This window comes from Lepidochelys olivacea (assembly GCF_965140295.1).
Source record: "Lepidochelys olivacea isolate rLepOli2 genome assembly, chromosome: 9".
NCBI classification, from domain to species: Eukaryota; Metazoa; Chordata; order Testudines; family Cheloniidae; genus Lepidochelys; species Lepidochelys olivacea.
The window spans coordinates 19867513-19880401 of NC_140419.1; the positions used below are offsets into that span (position 1 = coordinate 19867513).

At 42.2% G+C, this 12889-nt stretch overlaps 1 long non-coding RNA gene across 4 annotated transcripts in view; it reads right to left on the reverse strand.

Moving 5' to 3' along the window:
• The window catches only part of LOC311525751, a 280572-nt gene that overhangs the window by 119829 nt on the left and 147854 nt on the right, over positions 1 to 12889 (reverse strand). The window contains exons 1-2 of one of the 4 annotated variants that reach the window (XR_014712860.1): positions 2648 to 2818; positions 1131 to 1209 (exon numbers count right to left, since the gene is read on the reverse strand). The exons of 2 other annotated variants lie outside the window; for them this stretch is intronic. This is a non-coding gene — a long non-coding RNA (uncharacterized lncRNA). Of the gene's footprint in view, positions 1 to 1130; positions 1210 to 2647; positions 2819 to 12889 lie in introns of those variants that run through there. One more of the 4 variants, XR_014712859.1, reaches the window with a different exon arrangement.

Genomic DNA, 12889 nt, shown 5'->3' on the forward strand with positions numbered 1-12889 from the left:
GTCATTTTAGTGAAGAGAGTGATATAAAAAGCTACCTTCAAGCTATTTCCAGAAGGAAGCTTCTTTCAGGGGTTTTATTACTTTGGCAGAGAATATGGTGGAATAAGATTTGTAAACAAACCTATCCTGGTTTTGCCCCAGAAAACTCAAGATTCACTTCCACCTATGCCCTCCATGGAGGCCTGGGCCTGGGTAAGGAGGACCTCTTCTTTATTTCCCCTCTCTTAAATAGTTTATGCCACCTAATGTTCCCATAAGGGTGAAATAATAGAGGAAAACATTTAAGGTAACACAATCCTCTATAGCCCAGACAATGTATACCGCATAAACTTATTATTGTATGGAGAAGGAATGGGCAAAGGCATAGCTTGATAAAATGAGAATCTTCAATTTATCACAAGAATACAGCCCCATCTAAAATCCCACAGTTCTTGAGATCTCAGTACCATAAGAGTCTTGTGAGTCACTTAAATATCACAATATCTGCATGAATAAATTCATTGTTCCTGCAAGTTCCTCCGTGGAACATATATTACGGAAATGCACTAAAAATCTTGATGGTTAGCAAAAATAATCTCAATTAAAACTAAGGATAATGAACCAAAAAGTAAATAGAGAAAGTTTTAAATTTAAAAATATGTATCCAGATATTTTAGGTTATGAAAATTGTGCTTTAGAAGATGCTGATGATGGTGGGGTCATTCGACCTGTAGAGAAGACAGCAGCCTGCCTCCTGGTCTCCTTAACCCCAATGCACTAATCCTCATCAATTAAGGGCGCCCAGGCATCTAAACCATAACTTTCTCTCAGAAATGTACTAATTAGATGAGGACCGCCCCTTTTTGCTGTATTATGGATCCTGCTGGGAACAACAGAAATGCCAAATAACCAAAGCCTGAGTATCCAAAGACAGGTAAGACTTAGAGATTGCTGGGTTTTCTCACACAGGACTTTGCAGATATGATGGACTTTCTAACTAGTGAAACTTGACCTTGTATCTCAAGATACATGTGAGTGCTCTAAAGATGCGGAAGAAGTCAAAGTTCATTTGACCTATTTGGATAACAAACTACAAACTGCAATCTGTAGGAGGTTAAAGCAAAGAATATTTCCTTAAGGGAAAGACTAACCAGTCTTGAGGAGAAACAAGAATATCTTGAAAACAGAGCACATTGGAATCATTTGTGGATTTTGGGGATTCCTGAAGAGCTGGAAGGAAAAAAAAACAATATGATTAGCTTTCTCCAGAACACACTCTCTGAGGTACTGGGTTTGGATCACTGTTTGCCTCTCCTGGAGGCTGAAAAGTCTCATCGAGTGGCATGGGCCAGAATGAGAGAAAACAATAATAACCCCAGATCCATAATTTTGAATTGCTAAGATTTAACAATAAAGTTAAGCTGATGTTTGCCAGGAGGCAAAAAGGGACTGAAGTGCAAATATTTTAAATTTTCTTTGTATCCAGACTTCCCTGTAAATATAAGCAAGATGAGAGCAGCATTTAAAGGCATCAAACGAACTCTCAGGGGATCAGATATTAAACACAGCCTCAAATATCCTGCAATCTTCATAATGAAGATGACAGACGCTGTGAAATACTCCAGTACCCCATTGCAGGCTTGGCAAGCACTACAGAAATTGAGACCAGATCTCACGACAGGTAACAGGATGATCCTCTCATAAAGGAAAAGAAAATGAAGAGTATAAGCCCTGAAGAAAAGGAACTGTGACTGGGAAAACCAGGCCACTCACGTACATATATTTGACGTATCTGATATATTTAATAATGTAATAGGGTGTAATTAGTACCGATAGACAAGATATTTAGTATAACTTGGTAATTAATACTCTCAATATATTGATAAGCCAGCATAAGTGTATCTATATAGTCATAACTATAATACTCTTATTGCCTTATTTCTCCTTACATAATCATATTTAAAAGTCTATTTATTTGTTTATTATATATACATGATGTTGATATATTCATAACTGTTTCCTTGGATGTTATTTGTGACTGCCTATATCACTTAATATGGGCTCATGTATATTTATTTTTACATTTCTATCTATACTGAAAGTTTATATATTTATAATATGTGTATGGTAATAATATATTCATATCTATTTATTTGCACACATATTCTTTATGTCACTTCATGTTTACCCTTTTCATTAGTCTATCAGTATAAATATTTATATACCACATGCACATTAGCATTTATGTACTATATACTATTACTTATGCATTCATATCTATGAAGTAATAGGTTTCATTCATTCATTTACCATGGCAGATGTATGTATTTTGGTAAATATAGGTATGTTTCTGGCAGATTCCTAATGGATTCATATTGTGCCTGGTGGGAGAAAAGGTGGGTGTAGGCATATGCCATCTGGGATCTCAATGTGCCCATATTGGAAGTCTGGGATGTTAAGAGTAATGGGGGTTGTGTATTTTTTATTTATTTCTTTCACACAGAAAGGCACACAGAGGCTGTCAATCTAACTGGGCATCAATTAGCAGTGGAACAACCACATGAACTCTAATAAGGTTTAGTCCTAGAATATACAGGGCTTAATGAACCCTCCAAGACAATCAAAACTTCAAGGCATTTAAAAATCAAATGCATGCCACATAACTTACCTTCAGGAGACCCATTTAAGGAATGAAGCTGCAGACAGAATTAAAAATCTATGGGTGTGATATGAACATCGCTTTTCTTTCAACTCCAGAAGCAGGGGAATAGTGATACTAATCCATAGCAGCCTAACTTTTCAATTTATTCAGTTGTGGTCAGATTCAGACGGCAGATCCATAACAATTGAAGGCATTTTCAATGCTAAGAAATTAGTTTTGCAGAGTGTATATAACCCTAGTGGTGGGAATGCATCCTTTATTGCAGAAATAACTGTTATTATTTCCAACAGAGCTGATTCCCCAGTGGAACTAGGAGGAGGAGATTAGAACGCGGTCAAGGATAATATCCTAGACAAAAAACTCTGTGTTCTAGGTGAAAATCTGAGGCTTTTGTAAACCATCTATTATCCCTACTAAAGGAAATTGCACTAGTGGATATTTGCAGACTGAAGTATCCTACAAAGCGTGACTACACATATTTCTCCATGGTTCATGCCTCCTATTCCAGATTAGATTTTTTTAATGGATGTCTGAAGGGTTAATGTCTAGCTATTCCACCTGGAAGCAGGCGGGGCACACCCTGACTGTTTCCTAGAAGCAATGCACACATTGCTCTATCCAAGGACAAGGGCTAGATATGAACCCTGAGAACTTGATTGTTTGGACAGCAACTGTGGGAGGTTTCTTTAGCCTGGGCTCAAGGCCTGAGAACCAGGATTGTAGTAGATAGAGGATGGTAACTAAGCATATGAATCAACGTCATACATTCCTTTGTGTAGCAGTGTGTAATGCTTAGGGGGAGAAATATAATAAAAGGAGAAGGTGGAAGGCAGGGGGGGCAGAACAGCCCATCTCCGCTGACCAGCCTGTTTGCTTGCATAAAGCTGTGTTCTGTCTCATCACTGAACCGCAACAACTGGCGCCCAAACGTGGGGCCCTCAGCACTCACCTCGCCCGGCAAGGGTTTCAGACGCGTCACTCATCCACTTCGTGGATCCCGGTGAGTATTTTTCATTGTGGTAAGTATGGGAAGCTCCCTCTCTGCTTTGCAAGTGCAACACCGTAATGAGCTGCAGTATTTGCTGCGTAAGGCTCAGCATGACTGCCCGGCTCGAGAACTCACTCTCCTGCTACAGGAGGTGCGTGCCAAGTGCCCGTGGTATCCTGAAGCTGGAAGCCTTAAGCTAGCGGACTGGGAGCGATTGGGCCAGACATTGCACAAAGAGCCTCGGGCACCCGTGCAGGCTTTACATGCCTGGCACCTCTGCCGCGACGTGGTACAGCGTGTCGCCTCAGACAGACCCTCCCTCGCGAGGCTGGTGCTCTCGCCGCCCCCGTCCGCCCCTGCAGCCATCCCCCCTCCTGGCGATGCGACACAGCGTGTCGCCTTGGAAAGGCCCTCTTCAGCCCCAACAGAGGAGCTGCCGATCCTGCCACTCCCGTCCGCTCCTGCAGCCATCCCTCCCCCTGCTTCGCCCCCAGTGCCTCTATTACCACCGCCTCCCTGGCCTTCCCCACCGGAGCCGGTGTGTGATCACCCTCCCCCCATGGGGCCCCCCGGAGAGTCATCTGCATCTGCTCAGAAGCTTTCGCTGGTGCAACAAATGGTTCACGCAGCGAAAGCTCGATCAGATCTTACAGCAGAGGAGCTGGCTGATCTGGTCTCCGTTTGCCCGGTGACCTGGCAGAATGATGACCAGGGCAACCCCGTGGGCACCTGGACCACTCTGCCATACTCGGTGGTTAGAGAGGTAAAGAAAGCAATTCGTGAATTTGGCCTGACTAGCACCTTTGTGCGTGGTCTCATTGAAGGGATGGGTGCTGGGTACTCCCTAATCCCTGAGGATTGGAAAACGCTGCTGCGCATGATGTTGTCACCCAGTCAGTATGTTATTTGGCTTAGTGAGTATCGGCAGATGGCAGAACGCCAAGCCCAGGTATATAGAGAGCAAGGTATCATTTATGAGCATTTGGCAGGAGAGGGCCAGTTTGCTACTATTGGGATGCAGTCTCAACTCCCTCAGGCTGTCTTCCCCATTATCTCCACCTGTGCCCAGCATGCTTTCAAGAAGGTCCCGGATTCAGGCAAGCCTACCAAAAGCTTTGTCAGTATCCGTCAGGGTGCCTTAGAGTCCTTTTTGGATTTTACCAACAGATTGCAGGAGGCTATCCTCCGACAGGTGGATAACACTGAGGCAGCTCACGAGCTCCTGTTAAAATTGGCAGTTGAAAATGCAAATGAGGATTGCCGCCGTGCTCTCCAGGCAGCACAAGTCTCTGGTGTTTTAGAGCTCTCAGACATGCTGCGGGCGTGCCAGAACATTGGCACACAAGCCCACAAGGCTGGAGTTCTGGCTGCCGCCCTCAGAAAAACTGGGAAGGAGGGGAAGCGCTGTTACTGCTGTGGAAAGGAGGGTCATTTTCAGCGGGAGTGCCGCTCATCTAAGGCACCAGCCCGACCCTCAAAGAAGTGCCCCAAGTGTGGGAAAGGTTATCACTGGGCTAATCAGTGTCGTAGCGGGTCGGGAAACCGCGCGACGGGTCCCCCCCGAACCCAGGGCCAAACGGGGGTGTTTCCTACTCAGGCAATCGCTCCTCTGCCTTGGAATTCGTAGACTCTATGAGGGCAGCGACTGCTGGAAGTGCAGGGCTTGATTTGATCATGCAGGAGGACACTGACTTTCAGCTGCCAGGGGAGGTCTGTGCCATACCTACACAGGTGACGGGACCTCTCCCTGCCGGCTTTGTAGGTCTTGTTCTCCCTCGCTCACATGCTGGGAAACAGGGCTTTTTTGTCATTCCAGGGGTCATTGATGCTGATTACACTGGCATTATTAAGGTTCAGGTGTGGACTCATCTTCCACAGTCGCTCCCACGTGGACGGTCAATTGCACAATTGATTTTAGTCCCCTATCAGGTGCCAGCTGCCGAGGATCGAACTCGGGGTGGAGGAGGCTTTGGATCTACGTTGTCTCACTCGCCGTCGCACAGCGTTCAGAATTGGCTGCTGTTATTTTGGCCTTTCAACTTTTTACTGATTGTCCCTTTAATTTAATTGTGGATACCCATTATGTTTATCAGGTAATTGATCTTTACCCCTTGCCCTCATTACCCCTCAGGTTGATGCAGACCTCCTTCACCTGTTTTTGTCTTTACAGCGTCTTCTTGCCACTCGTCATTTCCCTTACTTTGTTGCTCATATTCGCAGTCATACCCCTCTGCCTGGGCCACTCACTGAGGGCAATGCACGCGCCGATCGCGCGTTGCGTGGTCAGGTAAATTCCCTTTTTTCTGACCCCATTGAAAGCCATGCCTTTTTTCATCAGTCTGCCTCTGTTTTGGCCCGGCAGTTCCACATTCCTGCTGATCATGCACGTTCCATTGTTCGATCCTGCCCCCACTGTGCTGCTGCTGCTCCTACTTTTTCTTATGCCATTAACCCCCGAGGTACCGCAGCAAATCAGCTGTGGCAAATGGATGTTACTCATGTACCACAATTCCGCCCCTATTCATTTTTACATGTTTCCGTTGATACTTATTCAGGCTTCCTTTGGGCAACCCCACAACGTGGGGAAGCCACTAACAAAGTTATTCACCATTTGCTGGCCTGCTTTTCTGTTATGGGTCGCCCTTGCCAAATTAAAACAGATAATGCCCCAGCCTACTGCTCTGCAGCCCTCTCCACCTTTTGTGCCCGCTGGGACGTCCGTCTCAAACACGGAATCCCTTATAATTCCACGGGCCAAGCCATTGTTGAACGTGCCAATCGCACACTCAAAACCTTGCTAGATAAACAATTAAAACAAGGGGAGCTGCATCTCCAAACCTTAGGAGACATTCAACAACAGATGTATATTCTCTTGTTTACTTTAAATAATTTAACACTGAATGCAGATCAGCAGACCCCTGCGGATCGGCATTTTCACAAATCTGAGGTACTGGAAAGATCGCGTGTCTTTTACCGTCAGCTGCCCGATCCACAGTGGCTGGGCCCAGCACCTCTAATCACTTGGGGTCGGGGATATGCTGCTGTGTCTCTCCCTGCAGGACCGTTGTGGGTTCCAGCCCGGTGCGTGCGACCAGCACTTAAACAACATGGCATGGCACCAGGGGCTGTCGAATCCCATACCAGAGTTTCAGCTGACCTTGGAGGAGACCGCGTTGCCCCCCGAGTCGACAACGGCGGGACGGAAACGGAGGAGGCGTAACGTCCCAAGCCAGCCCGTGACAGGGGGAGCAGTAAAAGCATTGGTCGCCACGGCTCAACGAAAACTGGCAGCAGATCAGCAGCCAGAAACTCCTAAGACTTTGTTTGTGGCGATTCTCGCCCAAATCACTGCTAATTCTGTGATGATTGTGTGCCTTTTGTGCCTGCTATTTCCTGTAGGGGTTGGCTCGGAAGCGCCTCCCCCGTTACAAGCCCGAAGGAGAATAAGACACTGTTCTCTGCTTATGCTAATCTTTCCTCCCAGTACTCTAGCATGGCTAATTGGGACCCGGCCAACTATATTCTGCCTCGCACGGCTATATCCCTTCACACACCGTACCCGGCCGGGGCTCACAATGTCACCTGTGCGCGTGTAGTTAACTGCACTAGTACAAAGGTGCCATTGGGCTGTCAAAAAATTTCTCAATCCCTTTTAAATTGTTCCCATGCTGTTAATGTTTTATATAATTATGGCCATATCATCCTACCATCAGGATGGGTTTTTACTTGTGGTTCATGCACCTTTAATTATATTCCTGCAAATTTAAGTGATGGCACCCTTTGCTGTCTTAGTAGAATGATACTTATATTGCCTTTTGCTGGTTATAATTGTAGTAAAAGAAGTGTACCCCTTTTAGATGATTATATTGCAGATGTTAAGCTTTTGGTTATTTTGTGGGCTTATTTTTGTTGTTGCTGTGTACAATGTATTCCTTCCTTGTTAAGACTTTGTAAAATTTTGCCCTGGAAAGCTCCCCAGGTTATGTCCTTGTCTGTCTGGGAGTTAAATAGCATGACAAACAAATTGGCGGCTACCATGAGATGGCCAACTTCAATAAACAAAAAAGGGGAGATGAAGGGTTAATGTCTAGCTATTCCACCTGGAAGCAGGCGGGGCACACCCTGACTGTTTCCTAGAAGCAATGCACACATTGCTCTATCCAAGGACAAGGGCTAGATATGAACCCTGAGAACTTGATTGTTTGGACAGCAACTGTGGGAGGTTTCTTTAGCCTGGGCTCAAGGCCTGAGAACCAGGATTGTAGTAGATAGAGGATGGTAACTAAGCATATGAATCAACGTCATACATTCCTTTGTGTAGCAGTGTGTAATGCTTAGGGGGAGAAATATAATAAAAGGAGAAGGTGGAAGGCAGGGGGGGCAGAACAGCCCATCTCCGCTGACCAGCCTGTTTGCTTGCATAAAGCTGTGTTCTGTCTCATCACTGAACCGCAACAGATGTCTAAGGTGCTAGCTCCTGTAGGTCTGGAGGCACAAGTAATATTGTCACCTTTGCTCTTTCTCCCATTTCTCTTCACACAGATACTAGTCAAAGTGCTAACAGATCCTCAAGATGGAAGTTAAACGCACCTCTACTTAGAGACCCTAAATTTATTCAGATGACTGAAATATCCATTACCAACTGCTTGAAGGCAAATACAAATACTGTCTCCTCTACAACTTTATGGGAAGCACTGAAGGTTATATTAGGGGGAGAATTCATAACATTGAAAGAAAGAAAGAAAGAAAGAAAGAAAGAAAGAAAGAAAGAAAGAAAGAAAGAAAGAAAGAAAGAAAGAAAGAAAGAAAGAAAGAAAGAAAGAAAGAAAAACTTAATTCTTTGGCAGAGGGGGTTACCAAATTTGAAAAAAAAACAAACAAGAAAGCCCTCAGAAAGATGAGTTGCTATACTCTCTCATTACCTCAAAATACAAATAAAATGAATGTATTGAATTCAATGTGAATTCTTTCTTAATAGAGTTAAACAGAGGCATTATGAATGAAGGGATAAAGCAGACAAACTCCCAGTGAGAAAAATTAAAATGGCTTCATCCAGTAACACTATATCCTCTTTACTATAGTCTTTCTGTACTAGAACCTAATGAAATTAACAAACAATTTAAAGACTTTTATGAATCCCTTTGCACATTTCAAGATGAGTTCAATTCCAATCTATCTGACCAATTCCCGGATGGACTACCCCTAAACACATTGTTGCTACTACCTCAAACTGATTACATGGAGGAAGATATTTTTCTATTTGAAGCTCAGAAGGCAACTGGATCATTCAACTCAGGCAAAGTACCTGGGTGTGATGGCTTTCCAACAGAATTTTATAACACATTTATCAATCAATTAGTACTGATACTGCCAGAAATCTACAGTAAATATTTACAACAGCAATAATGTCACCGGATATGCGGACAGCGATAATTACCCTAATTCTAATAAAATGATTGTGTAAAAATGATTTGGACCTAATTTTCTGATCTGGATTGATATTATTTACAAACTACTCCTTGTTCTAACAAATGGTGCTGTTATCTCCTCCACTTTTCAGTGAAATTGAGGAACACATCTGGGATGCCCTCTATTGCCGCTACTATTTGACATAGCCATGGAACTGCTAACAGCATATATCAGCCAGACATCCTCTGCTGAAGGATTTACCATCAAGATAAAAAGTACAAGATTAGTGGTTAATGTGGATAATGTTCTGCTCACTCTCAAAAATCTCTCTTCTTCAATTCCACTGCTACTGTCTGCAATAAGCTAATTTGTGAGCTACCAGGATTTTGGATAAACTGGAACAAGTCTCAAGTTGATTAATATTTCTCATAGACCAAATCCATCTCAAGTGCAATCATTCTACTTTCATTCATGCAAAGAGATAACATACTTAGGCATCAGGATATGATCTGCTTTATCAAAACTAGTATCCTCAAACATGGATGATATTCAGAGAAGTGACAAAAGACATGGAGAAATAGTGTTCACCAATATATTTATTGGGAAAGGTAGAAGCTATTATTGATTAATTAAGGACTAAGATTAACATATATGTCTAACTTAATTCCACTTAAATTTCCTGCTTCAATTTTTATAAGAATAGAGTTATTCAATAATTCTTGTGGAATATGAAGATACCACAGATATCCCACAAGATATTTAATAAATCTGCCCCCTCTCTCCAAAAGGGGGGGGATTATTTTGATCTGTATTTATATTATCTGGCTTTTCAATTAAGATTTTTAATAAAATCATTCTGTCCCTCTAACACATCCCAAACACCCAGTGTGATTTGAGATTGAAGAAAATTAGTTAATCTTTTGCTCTCTCTCTGCACTTCCATTTAAAAAGCAAAACAACAACAACAGTTGCTTGCACTTTTAAGGAAAAAGGAAATATTTACCTGCTCTTGGAGTGTTCTTCAGAAAATCAAGTCCATTAGCACTTCTAATCTCACCAGCTATCTTTCCATGCCAATCTAGAATAATCCCAGATTTAAATCTGCTAATAGTTCAAAACTCAAACCCACTTGACTAACCAGGGCATATTCATCTTAAAGATATTATTGAATGGACAACTTGAGTTGCCTTCACATATCTTCATAATAAATACCAGTTACCAAGAAACCAAGATTATTCTACAGTAAACTGCTACTCAAAATTATGAAAGAGCTGAGGAATTCTTGGCAGGTTACAAACATCACATCACTTGATGTTCACCTTAAAAAGTATGTGAGCCAAAAACATTTTGTGGGTAACACATACAATAGCTGAACTCCTTGATTTAATCTGACTATACCTTAAAAGAAAAGTGGGGGAATGAGCTGAATATCTCCCCTTCCTCTAACAGGTGGAATAATATTTGGCAAAATATGCACAGAACATCCAGTTCTCTGTTTTTGCATTTTTTTTTTTCAGAAAAACAATCTAATTAGATCGTATTGGACTCTTGAGTGATTGCATAAAGCTGGACTTGCCCCACATAATAAACATTGGAGATATGACAGCTCCAATGCAAACTTGTCTCATGTAACCTTTGAATGTTAAAGTATATCCATCTCTTGGAAGGAAGTGTGTGGTATTCTATCTTCCCTCTACGTCAAGCCTCTGTATTTTGGGCATTCTGGAAGATTTACCCTGTTTACGTAATGCCAGCTGATGGATGCAGTACCCTTATAATGGCCCAAAGTGTCATTTTACAAAAATGGAAATCTGCTATTCCCCTCACATTCTTTGATTGTCTAACTGAGCTAACCAACACCATCCTCATGGAAAAACTGACATTAATCTATAGACACACAAGGTCCAACTATGAAGACACTTGGACTTTCATGAGACCATTACAAACTTACTCCAGGTTGACTTCCGACGTTTTTGTTTTGTTTTGCTGGGTGTGGGAAAGAGTTGTTACGGAATTTTTATCTTCTATATCTCAGGAGTATTTAGTCTATGAATATTTCTCACTGAGTTATTGTTAAATCCATACTCCTGCTGTGTTTCCTTTGTCGTATTTAAGTATGTCTCTATGGATATGTTAAAACTTCTGAAAACTATAAATTAAAAAACGTACTGTTGATAAGGAATTGTTTTGGGGGAAATAAGGGTACTAGTTAAATTGTTCTCCATTCCCTGTACCAAAAGTTACAGTCTTCTGTAAGAAAATGCTGGGCATGGGACCTACCATAATTAATCGTTAAGATGGACACAATCCCAGTGCCACAATCTTGGTAAATGATCCCTTAACTAATCAGCTGTAAAGAGGTAGTGAAATAATCACAGCCCTTTGCAAACTGTGTGGCATAGGGTCTTTACCTAAGCACTCTTCAGAATGGATACTGCAAATGTCTCCCCCTGGCTGGAGAATTCTTGATGAACCCTTGATGAACTAGCAGACTGAATCTCCAAACTTTCCTTAGGTGAGTCACTAGAACTCTGAAAGTACCAGTGTCTCAGGGACCATGTGAAGTGTGGGACTGCATTGTTGTGATCAGCTGGCAACACATTTGATTAAGCATTGATTTTACCCTTAAGCTGGCAGATACTCTTTGTGCTTCTCAGATCTCTGTAGGGCTCACATTTCTATTAGTGTAAATTTTTATTTCATATGATAGGCAATGTGGAAATGTAGGGCAGAGTGCCAAAGAGTTGACAAAAATCATAGAAATGGCCAAGAAACATTTTATGAATAGAACCCTCAATCTCCATTACTAGCTGAACTATCCGTTCTGTATTCGTTCATTTTGCAAAATAAATAAGTGAATAAAAAGTGAAATGTGTCCCATTTCTTAGAGCTCTGACAACCTGCCAGGTAAGCAACATTCTTTATTTGAAAACAATAAATTACCAGGTGAACTAATTTAAACTACATTACGAATATAAAGGTGAAGGTAAAACATGAGTTTACAAACAAATACAGTAATGAAATACAGCATCAAGGCAAGGCAGATTTTCCTCTTGCCATTTTTATATAAGGGATATATGTTATGTCATGTGCTAAGGATGTCCGGTGGGAACTGAAATAGGTGCTACCACTTATGGCACCATTCTTTATCAGATAGACCCAGGAAATGTTGCTTTGAAATCACTCACCATGTGACGACTGAAAATCCTGACTGCTCTCATCCCTGATCCCCATATTAATTCTTGGTGCCCAGCAGCAGCCAAGTCCAGTTCTAGACTAGCCATAGTGTACAACTGTGACACCCTTACTTATGCTGGTGAGATTTACTCACACGATTACTCCAAAGAGTAAGGACAGTCCACTGGTTTGGGAGCTAGCATTGGACTCAGAGACCTGGGGTCAAGTCCCTCCTTCAGTGCAGACTTTGTGTGACTATAGGCAAGTCATTTAGGATCTCTATGCCTCAGTTCCCTATGTATATAACAGGGCTAACAGGGGTGTTATGAGGATAAATACACTGAAGGCTATAAGGCTTCCTACTATGGTAAGAGGGGGCAGGTAAGTACTTTGAATAGTCAGTCTTCATTGGGACCCTCATATAAGTAAGTATTCCACAGCTTGGCTTATGGTCATAAGTAGCATTTAATCAGTGGAACTACTTGTGGAGTAAGATCGTAATAAGGGTGTCAATGTGGCTGTTAGTAGCTATAGCAGCACTACCTTGTGGAGTAAGATCGTAATAAGGGTGTCAATCTGGCTGTTAGTAGCTATAGCAGCACTACCTTGAGCAAAGGCTAATATTAATGTTTACTTCAGAATGGAAAGAAAGAGGTAATATTGGTATCTGAACA